Here is a 17,261-nt window from a genome sequence, read left to right as displayed (position 1 = left end):
GGGCACGGCCGTAATTCCAGCGGTGCTCCAGGAAGACGAACCCCCAAGGTGAAATCGTACCTCATTTGGGGCCGCAGCTCCGCCCCGGGGCGGGGGCAGGGGCCGCCGAGCCAGCCCTATACACCCCTCCGGTCCCGCGCTACCAGCCTGGGGGGCGCGGGGAGGCGACAGGAAAAACAGGCGCTGCATCTTTCCGAAAAAGACACCACCTCCGCTCCTGATGCATGGACACTTGGTTCACTTAAGTAAAACACGCGGGAAGGGAGCCGGGCTGAGAATAGCTCTTTTTCGGAGAAATGCAGAAAAATCAGCCGTAGCTACAGGTGGCTGCGGAGAGGAGCTGCTCGGCGCCCAGGCGAGGGTCACGGAGCGCCCGCAGAGCCCCGGCGGGCGGGGAAGGGAAGGCGAGGAGCCGGGGCACCGCGGCAGCGGCGGGGTTTGGGGGAACCCCCGACTCGGGGGAGCCCCAGAGCCAGCTCTTGCGCCGGCCGGCAGCTCGGTTTGGGGATCTGGCTTAAGGAGAGGGCATCCAGTTTCCATGTCGGCTAAGAAAAATAAAGAGCAGTGGGTGCACTTCAGACTTCGTGCGCTGCATAGGTGTGAGGTTGGGTGTGGCAGAGGGGATGGAACTTGAGAGTCCCCAATAATATGGGGAAAACCAGTGCCCGTGCACTGTAATATATGAGAGAGTCCCAGATCTCTGCCTCCAAGCCAGCTGAGTTGTTTTCTACAGCCTACACTGCTGCCTGGTTTCATCTGAGTTGGTCAAAGGGAAAGAAGCTTCCAGTCCCAAAGAGAAGATAAACAACATGAGAAGTGATCCCTCTTCCCGCTTTCTCAAAAGAAAAAAAAAAGTTCCTCCACGCAAAGGGTATTCCCTGGCCTGAAGGAGGGCAATGAGTGGAATAATGGTATCTGAAACATCCTCTTTCCGCATCAGAGCCTTCGGCTGGGCACTTGCTGGCGTCTGGAGGGCAAAGCTGTGCTGGAAGCAATGCTCTGAGGACACTCTGCTTAGACCAGATTGCTTTAACCCAGATCTGTCTATATGTGGCATCCATGATGTAAACACAGGCTCCCAATGCAGCAGCAACTTTAAGAAATGGGTTTTGGAAGCTTTCTCCAGATGTACGTTTTGAAGTTCCTAAAAAAAAAAAGGAGTAAAATCTATCCTGCCAAAGCAGATGTAATCAGTTAGTGAAAATCCTTGGAACCAAAGTTAATATTCAATTACATAGTTGTAAATGCAGTGGAAAAGATTCTACTATCCTAATGCCACCTATGGCCTCTCGTGCCATCCTTGATTTTCTTTGTAGTTAGGATTTTTCTGAAAAGGGGACAGAGAAGGAGTGAGTAAGACAAAAGGAATATTCATTGTCTTCTCTCTGACCTATAAGAGGTTTTTGGAGAAATGCAATACATTAAAGCTCTGCAGCATTCATCCATTATGGAAAACCATAGGGTGGCAGTAGCTGCCAAAACACTACACAAACTGTATCATCACAGAGTACCAGGACTTCCTTCTGAACTGTCAACATCTGCTCAAGTCCCGCATCTGTGCCCAAGTTAAGAAGATTACCCCTCCAAAAAAAAAAAAAAAAAAAAAACAAAAAAAACAAAAAGCAAAAAAAAAACCAGCACAGAAAACAAAAAGCAAAAGTCCCAACAATAACCAAATCAACAAACCCCCCAAACCCAGCCCTGCTAACCACCCCCCCAAAAAATCCCTCACAACCCACCCAAAATCCTAAGAAACCTGAGACTAACAAGGATGGCATCTCATAAACAAAATCTTTACAGTCATTCCTGTAATGCCATTGCCATGAAAAAGGCATTTATTATGAGCAACCGGTTGAGACTTCAGACTTATGAAGCACGTAGGGGGTTTTATTGCATGGTAGAAATAAGCAACAGAAAGAATTTTTCTAATTGGTAAGAAAAGGAATGGTCTCTTCCGGAATAAAATAGTCCTTCAGTCATATTAAAAAAATTCACATTCTACAACTTGCCTGTTACTAAATATAATGCTGTTAATTTCTCTGTGTGTCATTCTTCCTTGTAATTTCATCATGTGGCAGACTTCTCAATGAAGGATGAAATTATGTTAGATGTTGACTTTCCAGAGCTGAAATTTTCTTGAATCACAATATCTTACATAGACATAGTGGCATTTTTGAATTAATTTCCTCCTTACAAGAGTCTGACCTGAATTTTTGCACTCCTCACTGCTTCCAGTAAGAGTGAAAGCATGAGACATATGTAAGAGAGAGAAATGCTTCTGCTGAGTGAGCCTTACCATGAAATATGTCTGCAAAGGAGAAAAAAGAAATCCCAAAACCCAAAAACTATTTACATACATGCTCAAACATACTCATTTAAAAGACAAGTGAAAACATTTCTGTAGCTCAAAATTTGGGGCCTTATTTGAGGAGCTGAGTGATCCTGAGCAATGCACAACTGATTTTTCCTGCTGGCTAATAATTCATTTACAAAGGGAAAGGTCCTATGCTACGGTTTTCACCAGCAAAGCAATAAAATTAGATACAATGATCACTGTGAGAAAACCAGGGCAAATGAGCATTTCATTTACTAGGAGCAATCATTCTTTGTGCAAGCTTGAGTACTGCAATGCAAACTAACTCATTGGGTTACCAGCTGTCTAACAACAGGAGTAAATGGAAGTAGGGACTTGCGCAAAAGAAAAGCAAATTTGAGGAAAAGTGCAGTGTACCTCAGCTAAAGTCATTCTCTGAATCACCTTCTGGAGGAGGTCTGTCCCTGTTAACTAGTGGGTCCCTGGGAAGGAGAACCTGGCCAGACAACATCTGCCATCCTGAGGAGGACTTGGAGGGTTGAAGCCACCAAGTTTTTCTAGTGCAGATCACTATTTAATATTGTTCATATGGTGTTGAAGTGGTAAACAAAAAATAATCAATTTTATAATAGAAAATTATAACTGAAGACAGTGCAAGGATAAAATATTATCTATTTATATCAATTTATATAAATAATTAAGTAAATTAATTATTTTAATTATCCATTGTCATTAACATTTTATTAAGCCTCTACTTGTTTTTTATTGTATTTTGTTATTTTCCATTATTTTTTATAATCATTTCTACTAATTACAATTACATGTACTAATTCGTTCCACATCTTGCAGAACATGGCAGCCACATTATACTGAAGTACACTGATGATTAGTCAGAATCTTACTCTGGAATTGCAAAAAACCCTGAATTAATAGATTAAATAAATATCTCTGAAATAGAACTGTAAGGAGACATGGCATAGTTAAGTTGGACGAAGCTCAAAATAAAGCTAGCAGAAAGATGTCATTATTTTTAAATTCCAGTGCTGGATTGCATTTTTTAAGGCAGTTGAGATATAAGCTTGGTTTGATCAATAACATAGAATTATTGAAAAATGTCTTATTGCAGAAAAATATGAATAAAAATAAGATTGGACAAGACAGACGTACAAAATGCGAAAGCTGTGATGAAGTCAGCCTACTCTTAGTCCCACACTAGCACACAGGATCTCTCCATATGAGAGGCTTTATACAGACAGGTGTGCTTCATATGCTTTCTCCTAAATTTCAGCTCCCTGTGAAATTCTGGGGAATGTGGTATCTCTCATTAAAAAAGGAAAACCTGGCAAAAGTTATTGTATATTACACTTATTGAGGAAATTAAAAATAGTGAACACAAGACTGGGGTCTCCTGAGAAGAGTTGATGACACAATAGAAAAAAGTACAGGTGAGCACTAATTGCATTGCCTAATTAGGAATTCCCAGTATGATCCAGGCTATATGGTTAAATCTTTGCCTTCCCTAGTGGTGGGGATGGAATTCTAAAATGTATGTACATTAAAAATAGCTTTGGGCTTCTCTCTTCAAAAGAAAGGCAGAGGTTGGTGTGTTCAAGGGTGAAAATCCTCTGCCTCAGGATTGTTTTGCCTGGGATGCTACAAGAACACACATAGGCAAGTGCAGCTTTTCCAATAGATCGCCTCCTCCAGGCTCATAGGCGTTCAGATCCAAGGTACCTGTTCTCACAGGTACCTGCTCTCACCTGGTGAAACTCTCCCTTAGAAACTGTCACCATTCCACTGTTCCTTTAGATCAGGGTAAATAGCATGGCCTTTGTCCAGTGTCAACCTCACCAGAATCTTCAAGTCACTGCCTTTTTCCTTCATGACCCTAGGGTGTCCTTTGCCCCCCCAGTACTAATGCCAGAGGTATTAGCAATGCAAGATGGTGGAAGGCAAGATTACTCACCTGTTTCTGCTGTGATTCAAGTGCCTTTGTCAGTGCTGATTCACATTTGTGGGATGCAGATTTTCTCAAGAGCTTTAGGATATTACATTCTGCTTATAAAAGGAGATATTGCCTCAGGCTCTGTCCACACTTACACTTTTTAATGTCCAGTGCTAAAATAGTTGAAATTAATTTTTTATCTATCCTGAAAATTTCCTTCGATTTCAGGGAAAGGTCAGTGATGTGTTTTTCTCATTCGTAACTAGCCAGCACATGAAGCCACTTCTAAGGGCCTGGCACCTCTCAGCAAGACAGTGTCTTTGTAAAGACTCATTAGGCAGTGAGAGCAGTACTGAGCTCCTCCACAGCCATTTACTCCTCAGTTCAAGTGTAAATACATGGACTGAGCTTCTTCCAGGTGCTCTTAGTACTTAAAGAGACTGAAAGAAACGGGTTTTGGAATGTCCTCATCAAGCATACAGAGACCCAAGAGACAGGAAAATGAGTGCACTACCTCCAACAGCTCTTGGGTACAAGCTTTCCTCATTCAAAAGGAATAAAGTTTTCAGTTTCTTTTTGGAGAACGCAGAGAGATGGAAAATGGGGAAATGCCAAAGCCATGTATCTTGTCTTACAACATGGCCAGCAGAGCCAAGGTAGCCTCCACGAGCTTGGAGGAGTTTCTGTTTCCTGGCAGTGTAATGAAAATTTTGGGAAATTCTACTCTAAAATTTCTGTGATTTTCTATTTTTTATCCCTCTCATTAATTTTAACTGAAGTTTTTGGGCAACACATAAATAATAAAACTTTGTGTCGGTATAATGAGGGCCTCATCTGGTTGCAAGTGTTAAGCATTCATATAGTATAAATAATAAACAATCACCTAGATTTCAGGACAATTAGGTTTCTTCAGCTACAGAAGTGCATGCTCTGAAAGAACTAAACTTATCCAAACAGAAGTGCCTTATAATCTAATTTTAGAAGTCTCTTGAGAACAAAGACCAAAAAATCCCAAACCAACCACAACCACAACAACCCTAAACATAAAAACATCTGTAACACACTTTGCCCTGACACATCTGGCAGTTTCATTTCATTGGCGAAGACTGTATTAAGAAACAGCCAGTTTATAGAGGACTGTGTATGTACCACTAAACAACCTTGTAAAGAAATTTAAAGTGATATTTAGTTTCTAAGCCTTTGAAGTGATCAAACTGACTTGGACATATTTTGACTTGTAGGGAAAAAATTGGAAAAGAGACCTTTACACTTTTATTTTGGTAAATTAAATTATCTATCATCCAGCATACACTCTATCCCCTACCTAATTAATATTCAGTTATTGAACAGCTAGTCTGTGTTTTTAAAAGATTAGGTCTATTCAATAAAATATTCTGGAAGCAGTCATGTTTCAGTTAATGCTAACTTTTACTAACCTTCTAAAATCAGTTCAAATCTGATACATAATCTATATATGACAGTCATTTATTTGAGGAAGTCAGCACACCCTCCCTCGCATGCTACCAAAAGCAATGGAAGCACACTATAAGGACTACAGAGGTTTTCAGGTGACTGGCATTGTTACACCTAGTTTCTGTGTTTCACCGAAGTTCAACTGGAAACCTCATCTATCATCTTCCTCCATCCATGACTAGCAATCTCCATTCTTTTCATCAATATTTAGGAAGAGACCATAAACAAATGCCTCAAGAATGCAGGCATATGCTTTAATAGATCATCTTCTGAAGATGCTAGCACTGATGATCATTGAGGCAACCCTGAAGCAGCAGCAATTTAATTGATTATCAGTGTATAGAAGATACTTTGTAATAATAATTTTCTACTATTGATTCAAAGTTTAATAATTTTGTTTTGCAACACTTTTTTCTTCTCAATGTGAATAGCTATACTTTATAGCTATTCACGTATAGTGAATAGCCCTGAACTCCAAGAGTTCAAGGCACAGAAGTGTCCCACAGAGCATCACTGACTGAGGCAGGCAGATTTTAAATCAGATGCCTGAGCAGTGTGGGAAGCAAGGAGGTTTCTTCTTAGTTTCTGCAGTCTCATATGGCAGACCCAATCTCAGTGCATGCAAGCTTGATTAATTTTGACTGCCTCCATTCAGCTGCAGTCAAGTTTTTCCTCTCCTAATTTTTTTTTGTGCTGCTTTGCAGACAAGATTGCCCAAATCTGGACTGAGCTGTCTACTGCCATGGAAACAGAACAGCATTCTCAGGAGATAAACACTGCATCTCCTCTGCTTGTGCTTTGGTCTTGCTTGCCAAAGTTAGAGGTGCTGCCACAGATTTCTGCTATGACCCATAAACTGGAACCATTACCCCACCAGATGGGGGAGAGCCAGATAGGAATCACCAGATCCACTGCAGGTAGCATCATCAGCATTTCCTCCTCAGAGACGAGGTGCCAGTGAGACTTAAAGAGCTGTGCAAGGTCATGCTGAGGTGGGAAGCCTTGGCAGAAACAGCCTAACTAACTGTGAGTTAGTAGCCCTTCTTAGTATTAGGAAAATAATACCAGGTTGTAAAGCTGCAGGTTTCTCTATGTCTTTGAACAAGTCAGGTTATATACTTAGTCACAGAGTAAAACCACATTGGTCACAATTACTGTTACACTTAGCTGTCACAGAACATGCCATGTCCATGCTGATCTGGTAAACTTTTTAGCAATATTCAATTCCCTTGAAATCTTTTCTCAATTTATTTCGAACTGCAATGAAGAAGTATGCCTTCCTAAAAAGAAAAAAAAAAAAATAAAAAAGAGCTGGTTTGGACCAAGGTGGGGTAGGTGCAGGCTCAGGGGCTGCTGTTACAGCAAATACTGCTGAGCACACTACCTGGGTCTGGGACAGGAGGTACAACACAACCAACAAAACACCAGCCACAGCCACCTATCTGTCCTGGGCACGTGGGTGTGAGTGGAGATGTGGAGAGATGGGCCTGGACTGAAGGAATGGGGCCATCAGGGCATAAGCAGTCTTATCTGAGGCCCTGCACACCTCCTGCAGTAGGAACCCAGAACACAGACAGGTGTTAGGTCCTGGACTGATCTGATCTGTCCATAGAAATGGGAAATGGGGATCAACCTCTAACATCTGTGTCCAGGAAGAGTGAATACCCATTTCACTTTTGCTGGTCACTATAGCTGTGGTAATTTCCATAAACTTTTACATATTCAAAAAGAGAATGATATATGCCTTAAAGCTCTGGAAGGCTCTGCTTTTTCTTTGGAATAAGCACACAACATAAAGAGTATGACAACACAACAGAGGTACCCTAAAGCAGCACACACCTGTCAGAGAATAACCAAGACTCTGCCACAACTCTCATGACACCTTTTCTTGAGAATGGGCTGCTGTAAAACCTCCATTTCCCTACAACTTGAAAGCACACAGGCTAAAATGTTCTGAAAGTTTGATATCCCTTTTTAAGAAGACATTTTCACTAGAAGATCCCCGCTCATGTGCAGCAGCATGGGTACAAAATTCCTACCAGCTTCTTGTGGGAATTTAAGGTGCCAGTTTTGTAACTTTCACCCTTCTACTTAGCTTGCAATTTGGCCTTTAAGAGGACTGGCAGAGAAGTAAATCAGCTGTAGTTGGGAAAACCATTTAAATGTGCAAGACAGCTGCTAGCAAGGTGTGCACAGGGAAGCCCCTTGCAGTCATTGTGTTCCACTCAGGTTCTCATCTGCTTTTTCTCAAGATCAAGGTTCACAACAGCACACAAACAAAGCCAACAAAATCCTCCCTATTAGATTTTTTGCAAATGTTGACTGTCAAAATGGAAGAAGTACTCTCATATCATGAAATAATTGTTTTTTTTATAAAACTATGCAGCCAGGAAATATCACATGGGAGATTCAAAGGCCCTCCCTAAAAAATAATAGCTTCTAAAGATCCACTTGCAAATTGCCTAAACAAATAAAATCCTTGTAATATTTTTAATCCCTACCTGTCTAGGGACCTATCTTAGTTTTCCTGCTAGACTATGCAGAGTTGAAGATTTGCTATGACTTTTCAGTAGTCTTTTCATACCATAAATTGCTGCCATAGGTACTTGTTAAGCAAGATGCAATTTGAGATGCTTGCTATTACATTAAAAGTGAGCTGTTTGTATCATTAACAGTATTCCCTGTCTCCCATCCTCATGTCTTCCTGGTCTCATATTTTTTCCAACTCATATTTTACATTTTCTGAGGCAAGGATTATATCCCAATGTAGTAGTGTGCATTGTGTCTTGCTCAGGCCATGACACATCTTTTAGGTTCTTCAAAGCTAGAAAGCACATTAACGAAACAGTCACTGGCATGTCCCAGCTCAAAGAGATTCAGCAGCAAAGGGGAGGCAGAGTAGAAGAAAAAATGCAAAAAGAGATGCTTTGAAAGCAGAGCTGCTGACTTAAATATACCTTTAAATTTCTCCCACTACTGTGACTAAAAGATTGGTACTCCTCCTCCATAAAAGGAAGCTCTAATTTAAAATCTAGCAGTATCATAATTAATATGAATATTATGCTAATCTTGGGGGGGGGGGGGGGAAGGACTACTGCTTATCAGGTTCATTTACGTGTTCTAATAACTCCTTGGCTTAGGCTTTTAATATTAATTTTTAAAATTTCTTAGGAGGTTCCATGTGCCAGCTCCCACCCTACAGGCACCCAGCCCTTCCCTTAGGCAAAATGCATTCAAGACGGGCAAGAAGTCCTATGGTTCATCATCTCTCCTAAAGGGCAAATCATCTCCATCATCCTGTTTTGGTGACAGGGCAATCAGCTGCAGGTATAGAGTGGACATAAAGCATTTCCAGAAGCACAGATATGACACCAGCCTCCATTTACATTTTATTAGATCACCAAACTGACACCTACCATGCCAATTCTTGTTTGATGCTTCTGAAGACTTTTTATCAAGATGGATATTAGAAACCAACAATTAAAACTCAATCTAAACTGATGTTGTCCTCATTCTGGGTTGATTTTTTTAAAAACCATCTTATTTCTATCTTTAAATTGCTCATAGATATGTTAAGAATTCACAGCCTACATTCATGCTGCTATCAAATAGTCTCTACAGTCCAAGATTACAATTCAATATAACAAATTATCAAAAAGAAGTTGAAATGCAAAGGAACAGTTTGTAGTCCGTGTTTATTTGGAACTAATACAGCTGCAGTTTTTAGTACTCCTTTCATTTTAGTGAGAGAAAAATGCAATTAAGCAAAGAATACTAAAAAGTTAGTAATCTTGACATAATCCTGACTAGCATCTAAAGCTACCTTGTGGACTGCTCCTTCAAGGTGAAAGGCAGTTCACAGTTTTATGTATTATTTATGGTAGCAACTTCCCAGGGGAGGAGGAGGAAGGCACTGCAGACATTAATACAGTAGCAAGTTGACAAGGGGGCTGAAGAAAAATCTCACCTGGAAACAGCAGTCCTCCGCTATGTTTACTGAACAAAAACTTTCACTTCACCTGGTTAGAGGCAGCCTAACTTAAGCAAAAGAAGAAAAGAGAGGAGAAGGAAATAATAGACACCCTACATCTTGAACATTGTTGTAGAGAAACAGCCTTTGGCTCGTCGTACCTGCATTTCTGTGCATCGGACTGCAACAAGGATTACTACACATCTCAATATCTAATAAAGATATTTCAGTGGACACAAAGTATTTTCCACAGATTCCATTTCCATATGGTATCAAAAATAAGCAATGGTAAAACCTACCCTAATAAATACCTGCACACATAATCATATTACATGTATTAAATGCATAAGAGACTATTTACATACGGTGCATGACAAAAGCTGCTGTTAAACACCTTACATTTTGGTTTGGTTTCCTTTTACCTTTACCCCTGCTCTTAAAAAAAAAAAAAGATTAAAAAAATAAAATTGTACAGTACTTCTTTATTTTCCATTAAATATTCCATATTTATGCTGTGGATTTCACTAACAGGTTTCCTATGAAGCTAACCTGGGAAGGAGAAATAATACTTCTAGTCAGGTAAAGTTGATGCAAACCTGTTAGGAGCCTGAAAAAAAAACATAAGCACAAAGCTCCCACAAAACTGAAACACTCACACCAGATTTTCCAGCAAGAACATCTCCCCATATCTCAAAGCATGGTAGCATTCACCGTTTCACTTCAAGTGAAATGACACAAGAAAAATCAGTTCTTGAGAAGAAAATTTGTGAGTTAAAACCACAATGTCAGCAAGACTTAATAAAATCAGGTTGTGAAAGGAAGGAGAGAGGGAGGAAAGACATCTGATATAAAAGTAAGATCTATAATGCAAGTACCTCACTGGCAAGACCTTAGCCAGAGCACTCTGCCTCATGTAGAACATTGAATTCAACACAAGCAAAGTACCCATTGGCACTTATGGAAGAAAAATGAGAATGGTCTTCAATCTGTCCTGTTAATGCAATTTTCCTAAACAGCCATATTTAGCAGACTTCAGATCAAAGGGGATGTAATACCAGTTTTCAAAGCTGTTACATAAGGGAAGGACGGGCTAGCAGAAACTGTAATCAGCTTAAACTATAGCAAGAAATATTCAGGTCAATCAGCAGGCAACTTGTACCAGCAATAGAACAGATTACCTGGGAATGTGGTGGAGTCTCCTTCACAAGTGAGGAAGCAGCACAACTGGGTTTTTTTTTCAGATAATACAGAATAATGGAGTAGACAACCTTGTAAAATCTCTTCCAGACAGATCTCGTCCTTCTTTATGTGAAGGAAGAGTATTTACATGGACCAATACTACAAGGCAAGCTTTGCTTTATGACTGGTGCTCCAGAAGGAAGAGGGAAGTCAAAAGAATGAATGAACAAAAAATATTAAAGACTAGGAATGCCATTGCAGGTACTATTTGCTTTTATCTGCCCTGTCTCCTATCCTTTTCCCCAGAGAATTTTCTTGCTGGATGTTAGTTCATATTTTGATTTATTTCTGAACATATTTTAGCATTATGGCTGTTACTGAAGAAGCTAATTTCCAAGAAGGATCCTCCCAAAAGAAAAGTTTGGAGGCATACCAAGATAAAACTAGAAAAAGAACTTAGAAATCACATAGTCTTAAACAAGGGGGAAAGTATCAAAAAATAAACACTAAAACACTAAGAATATGGAAAATTAATTATCTGGCACTGGCAACTGATTCCCTTCTAACTGCACTGGTTTTAATAAATAAATAACTGAATTTTTGGAGTGCCTATTTCCTGTGGTTATGTGGATCTATGTAACAGTAATAACTAGAACAGATACCTCTCAAAAGCACATTAAACCTGTAAAAAGCAGGATATCTTGGTTTAAACTGTGCTGCTACATCAGGCACTTGAAAAATGATTGTTCTAAGGGAAAAATAAAAGCACTGGTTTAACTTTTGTTGCTGTTTCCTTTGGTCATGAAACATTGAGAATGGAGAATTCAAGAATGTCTAGAAGATGAAAACAACTGCAGTATTCACAACTGAAGCCTGCAGTTAATCACTGCATCTGCAAGGCAAATGCTATTGTCAAAAGAAATTACTTCAGGGGAATAATTTTACCACTGTGAGTGCAGGATTTAATTCATGCCAAGACAAATCATAGGATCCCAGAATTAGACACAGGACTGCTTAAATGTTCACTTACTCAACACAAGTTGTAAGGAAAAAGGAATGTTCCTTCAAGATACATCTCCGAAGCTGATTATTTTAGCTTCCACTGATATTAACCTGTGCTTTACTATAGCAGAAGGGGGTTCCCCTGTGTGAAGTGTACAGCAGTGTAAAGCAGTTATCACCCAAGGCATGCTCGTCCCAAAGCAAGTTTTGTGACTCCTCATCTGGGCCACCCAGGGTGCTGAGGATCTCACCTCAGCCCCCAGCCACCATTAAGGTTAGTGCTAGGGTTTACAGAGTTACAAAGCCTACAGCTCCAGGGATACCTGGGCTGGAAAAGGCATGCCAAGGGGAGCACAGCTTAGCACGAGCATTGCTCCTTTCACATCTTTCTAATTTGGGCCTCCCACATTCCTGAGGTCCTCAGGCTCAAGCCCAAGCTGCCGCTACGATTAGGGTTGACTGTGGTTGACTGCACTGGAACAGACTGCTAGAGAGGCTATGGAGTCTTCCTCAATGGAGAGATTCGTATAAGGTGTGGCATAAACCAGAAATATGTGGAAAAATAGAGGATAGAGTGTTCAAGGCCAGGCTGGATTGGGCTTTGAGCAGCCTGGTCTGGTGGAAAGTGTCCCTGCCCAAGGCAGAGGGTGTGAGAGACTGAATGTTACGGCTGATGTGTGATGTGATTCAACATTGTTATGAAGGACTTTTTGCCCATTCTGGCAAAAATGTAAAAAGAAGCTCTGACCACTGAAGCCCACCCCTCCCCAATGTCCCCTGACAGGAACTTGCACTGTGAGTTAAGCAACCTTAGGGAACTTGGGATAAGGTAAAGATGACATTATTGTCCAATAATCTCAGGTCTAGGCAGAAGTAAACAAGGCTGAGGGAGAAGAATGCATCCACAAAGAAAGGCAGCTCCACCTCTGCCACCCACCAGGGCAGCCCTTCTCACAGTGCTGGTGCCTGCTGACCTCAGCTGTCCCAGAGGAGAACCTCTCAGGTTTTTGCCTACTGGGAAGGAGTCCACCAAAGAGATTCTTTGAGATGACTCAAAAGGGCAGTTTGAAAGCTGTGTTGAGTGTCTAGAGGGAGAATTCTCATTAGTTAGATACCTAGAGAGCACGCCTTCTTAAAAACCATTTTTCCTTCCTTTTTCAGAATTCTTCAGGTTCCTTTTTTCTCCTAAAACTGGGAGTGGAATTTACAGAAAAAGGTCAGAAGACAGGAGTTAAAAAAAAACCAAAAACATACACAAGCCAGCAAAAGCTGTTAAAATATTAAACATCTTTCATTAAAATGGAGCAAAATATTAAACCACAAAGAAATGGCTATTACTTTTCTTATCTCGGAGCTGCTTCTCTGGAGAGACTGGACACACTAAAGTCTGACATTGGCAGCAAATACTGATGCTGAAGTTTCAGTACACATATCCAATTAATTCCACCCAATATGTAACACATGAGAGAGGAGGAAAAAAATACCCAGAAAAGAGGTCATCAGATACTACAAATTCCAGGTAAACACAACAGATGCTCTAATAAACATTAAGAAACCTGTGATAAACATCTATTTTTTTTTCAAAGCTATTTTTCATCGACATAAGGTCTCAAGTTTCTCACAGTCAAAAAGGGACACCACAAGAGTACAGGAGTCACAAAAATATTTCATAGTCATCATGCAAGTAATGTCTTACCACATTTCTTTACTAAGTACCTTCCAATCTGGTTAGTATTTTGAAATGTCCCCTGTGAAACAAATAGCCTAAGTAGACATCTCACTGGAGATGTCTGATGGTTACAACAGAGTAGTTCTTACTCAGCTTCTCAAAGACAAGATGGTTAAAAACATGAAAAGCAAGTACTGAATTGTCTCAGTTTCTGAATTGCTAAGTATGAAGAAGGATAAACTATTAGAGTAATAGCAAGGAAAAGAAAAAGATTTTTCTGCCTTCTTTTTTTCTGCCACAGAAACTCACCTGTTTTCTTCAACACGTCAGAAATCAGTTCTAGGCTTTTTACTATGTAGAGATAGCATGCTCAAAACCAAACCAAACCAAAAATAAAACTACAAAAAGAAACAAAAACAAACAAATAAAACACAAAAAACCCGTCACACAATAAAAAAAAAAAATGCACAAACAAAAACCAAAATAACCAATAACCAAAAACCAAATAACCAATGGCCAGAAAAACAAAAACCCAAACTCCAAAAGTAAACAGCACATCCCTACAAACACGCAGTGGTTGACACATTTTTAATATTTTTGTTTTTCTGGACACAAAGATGCACACAATTTGATCACCTTGGAAGAGAAGTGAGTTTTTGAGGGTGAATCAGTAAAAATGCATCCTCTCAGCAACAAAGCCAAGCCTGATGTGAGAATGCTGTGTTTCCATTAGCAGACAAAGTGAAGCTACTGCGGGTTTGCTCTTTGTGTGCCTATGCTTCGATTTTTCAAAGTGCTCTTAAACATTCCAGCTTACAGTGTCAGTGCATATTCATTTAATGAAGTAGCTACAGACCTTAAGAACAAGGAGTTAAATCACTTAGCTAATTTCTACTTGTCCTCTGAGAGACTGCACATCTAATAGGACAAAATACATTCACACCATAATGCACTTCTGATGTTCTCAACTACAGCAAATTGCTATATCTTTTTAGCAGAAGTGTAAATCATGGTGGCATGAAGACAACTAGTTTATTAAGCAGTGAGTTTCAGTGAAGAATCTTCTTTGAGAACGCCACTTAAACTAAGAACACACTCTAATTTGGAAAACATGGGCAATTCTTAAAACGATAGCAAATGTAGAAAGTTTATTTGAAATGCATTTAAAGGCAGTAAACCCAGTAGATACTTCCAGATAGTTTTAAAGCTACAAAGCATTGATTAAAGAAAAGGATTCAGGTTCATTAAATGTTCACAAGTAAATAAGAGCAAGTCAGAACACAATTAATCAGGCCATTGAGACAACTCTTAATGAAAAATCAGATACCACAGACTTTGGTTTGAATAGTTATTGTGTTTTTCTACTCACAGTAAGCATGGTGGGCAAATCTTGGGAAGAATTTGGTTTGAATTCTTTGCCACCATCTGAAGTTTAGACAATGAGAAACTGTGGGCAGATAAGATTGACTTTTATGAATGACATTAAAAATTCATCATAGACATCACATCTGATGAGGCAACAACTGACCACAGGATCAGTAAGGCTGGAAAAGACAGTCAAGATCTGAGTCCAACCTTTGACCAAACACTACCATGTGCTGCTAAGTCATTTATTGAACACTTACAGGGATGGTTACTCCACCACCTCTCTGTGTAGCCTGTTCCAATGCTTGATCACCCTTGCAGTGAAAATTTTTCCTGATGTGTAATCTTAACCTCCCCTCATTGCAGCTTGAGGCCATTTCTTCTTGTCCTGTTGCTGGTTACCTGGGAGAAGAGGCCAATCCTCACCTGCTACAGCCTCCTTTGAGGTGGTTATAGAGAGCAGTAAGGTCTCTTCTGAGCCTCCTTTTCTCCAGGCTAAACAACCAGAGTTCCCTCAGCTGCCCCTCATATGACTTATTCTTTAGACCCTTCATCAGCGCTGTTGCCCATCTCTGGACATGCTCCAGCTCCTTCTCGTAGTGAGGGACCCAGAACTGGTGAGGTGTGGCCTCACCAGTGCCCAGTACAAGGGAACAGTGGCTGCTCTGGTCCTGTCAGCCACACTATGGCTGATACAGGCCAGGATGCCACTGACCTTCTTGGCCACCTGGGCACACGCTGGCTCATGTTTGTTTGCTGCCAACCAGCACCCCCAGGCCCTTTTCCAGCAGGCCACTTTCCAGTATCTCTGTCCCCAGCCTGTAGTGCTGCATGGAGCTGTTGTGACCCAAATGTAGGACCTGGCATTCAGCCTTGGTGCCCAAGTGTAGGATCTCACAGAACTGACCTCAGCCCATCGATCCAGCCCAGATCCTTCTGCAGAGCTTTCCTACCCTCCAGTGGATCAATACTCCCACACAGTCTGCAAACTTACGAAGGGGGCACTTGATTCTCTCTTCTCATAAAGGTATTAAAAGGACTATCCCCACTGCTGAGCCCTGGGGAAAACCACCAGTGACCGGTCACCAGCTGGATGTAGCTCCGTTCACCACCACTCTCTTGGACCCAGCCATCCAGCCAGTTTTTTACCCAGCAAACAGTGCACCTGTCCAAGCCATGAGCAGCCAGTCTCTCCAGGAAAATGCTGTGGAAAATGGTGTCAAAGATTTACTGAAGTCCAGGTAGACAACTCCCAAAGCCTTTCCCTCATCCACTAGGCAGGTCACTTGATCATAAAAGGAGATCAAGCTGGTCAAGCAGGACCTGTGTAAATGACCTTATAGTTAATAGAAATTACATAGCTAGCAGGTTTCACATAATTAACACAGTATTGCTTTCATTTTCAGGAAAATTTTGACCTTTAGAATTTATCTTAGATTATCCTGTTAGGGATCAGTCTTCAGATAAAAAAAAACAATGCAGGACTACCAAAGCTATGTTCTTATAACAGCACCCGATTTCCATGATAACAACAAAATAAATTTGCAGTAGATATGACTTATACAGCTTCTTCTGACAAGCAGACCCACTTAGGATACATCTATTTGTCTTGAATTCTTCCATTCCATAGGAAAATGTGGAACTATTTTCCTAAAAGCTTCACAATAAATTTAAACATTGCATAAAGAAATATGTCAATACCTCATTTCACAATCACATTCATTCATTAAATTGAGCTACAGTTTTATCTGTTGGTACAATTCTCCTAAGTGAAAAAGTCTAAATAGAGCATGATTCTTTAAAAAACTAACAAAAATGTGACTTGGCATTTTTCAGCTATTTGAGTGGACACGTTAATGAGCAGATCCCTCTACAACCAGCTAAAGTTCCCCTCCTCAGAATCACCTGCCCTTCTCAGAATCACCAGTTCCAAGAATACTAATTAACAAAACCTTTCCAGTGAGAGAAATTCCAGCAGGAATGGGGAACAAGAAAATCATAATGAGTCAGAATTTTTGCTTAGAATACACATTGACAAAATCTGCTTTTCCCTGTAAAAAACATACAGACTTATGCAGCCCCAAAAAACCCCCCAAGATCTCTCATTTGAGGATTTAGAATAGACCCTCCAATACTTGTTACATTTGAGACCACAGTCAAACAATCCAGACATAAAAACACACAACTTATTAGAACAAGGAAGTATTACATCTAGACTATGCTAGTCAGCCACAGGGGACCAGAGTCCCTCATTTCAGCATCCGTTCCAGCACTGCCCTTTAATTCTTATGAACACAAATTCTGTCTCAGAGGAAGATTGTTTTAACAATAGAATATAAATTCA

This window comes from Onychostruthus taczanowskii, unplaced genomic scaffold (genome assembly GCF_017590055.1).
Source record: "Onychostruthus taczanowskii isolate IOZ18803 unplaced genomic scaffold, ASM1759005v1 scaffold35, whole genome shotgun sequence".
NCBI lineage: Eukaryota > Metazoa > Chordata > Aves > Passeriformes > Passeridae > Onychostruthus > Onychostruthus taczanowskii.
The sequence above is the reverse complement of the archived record's forward strand: the minus strand, read 5'-3'. Positions refer to the sequence as shown.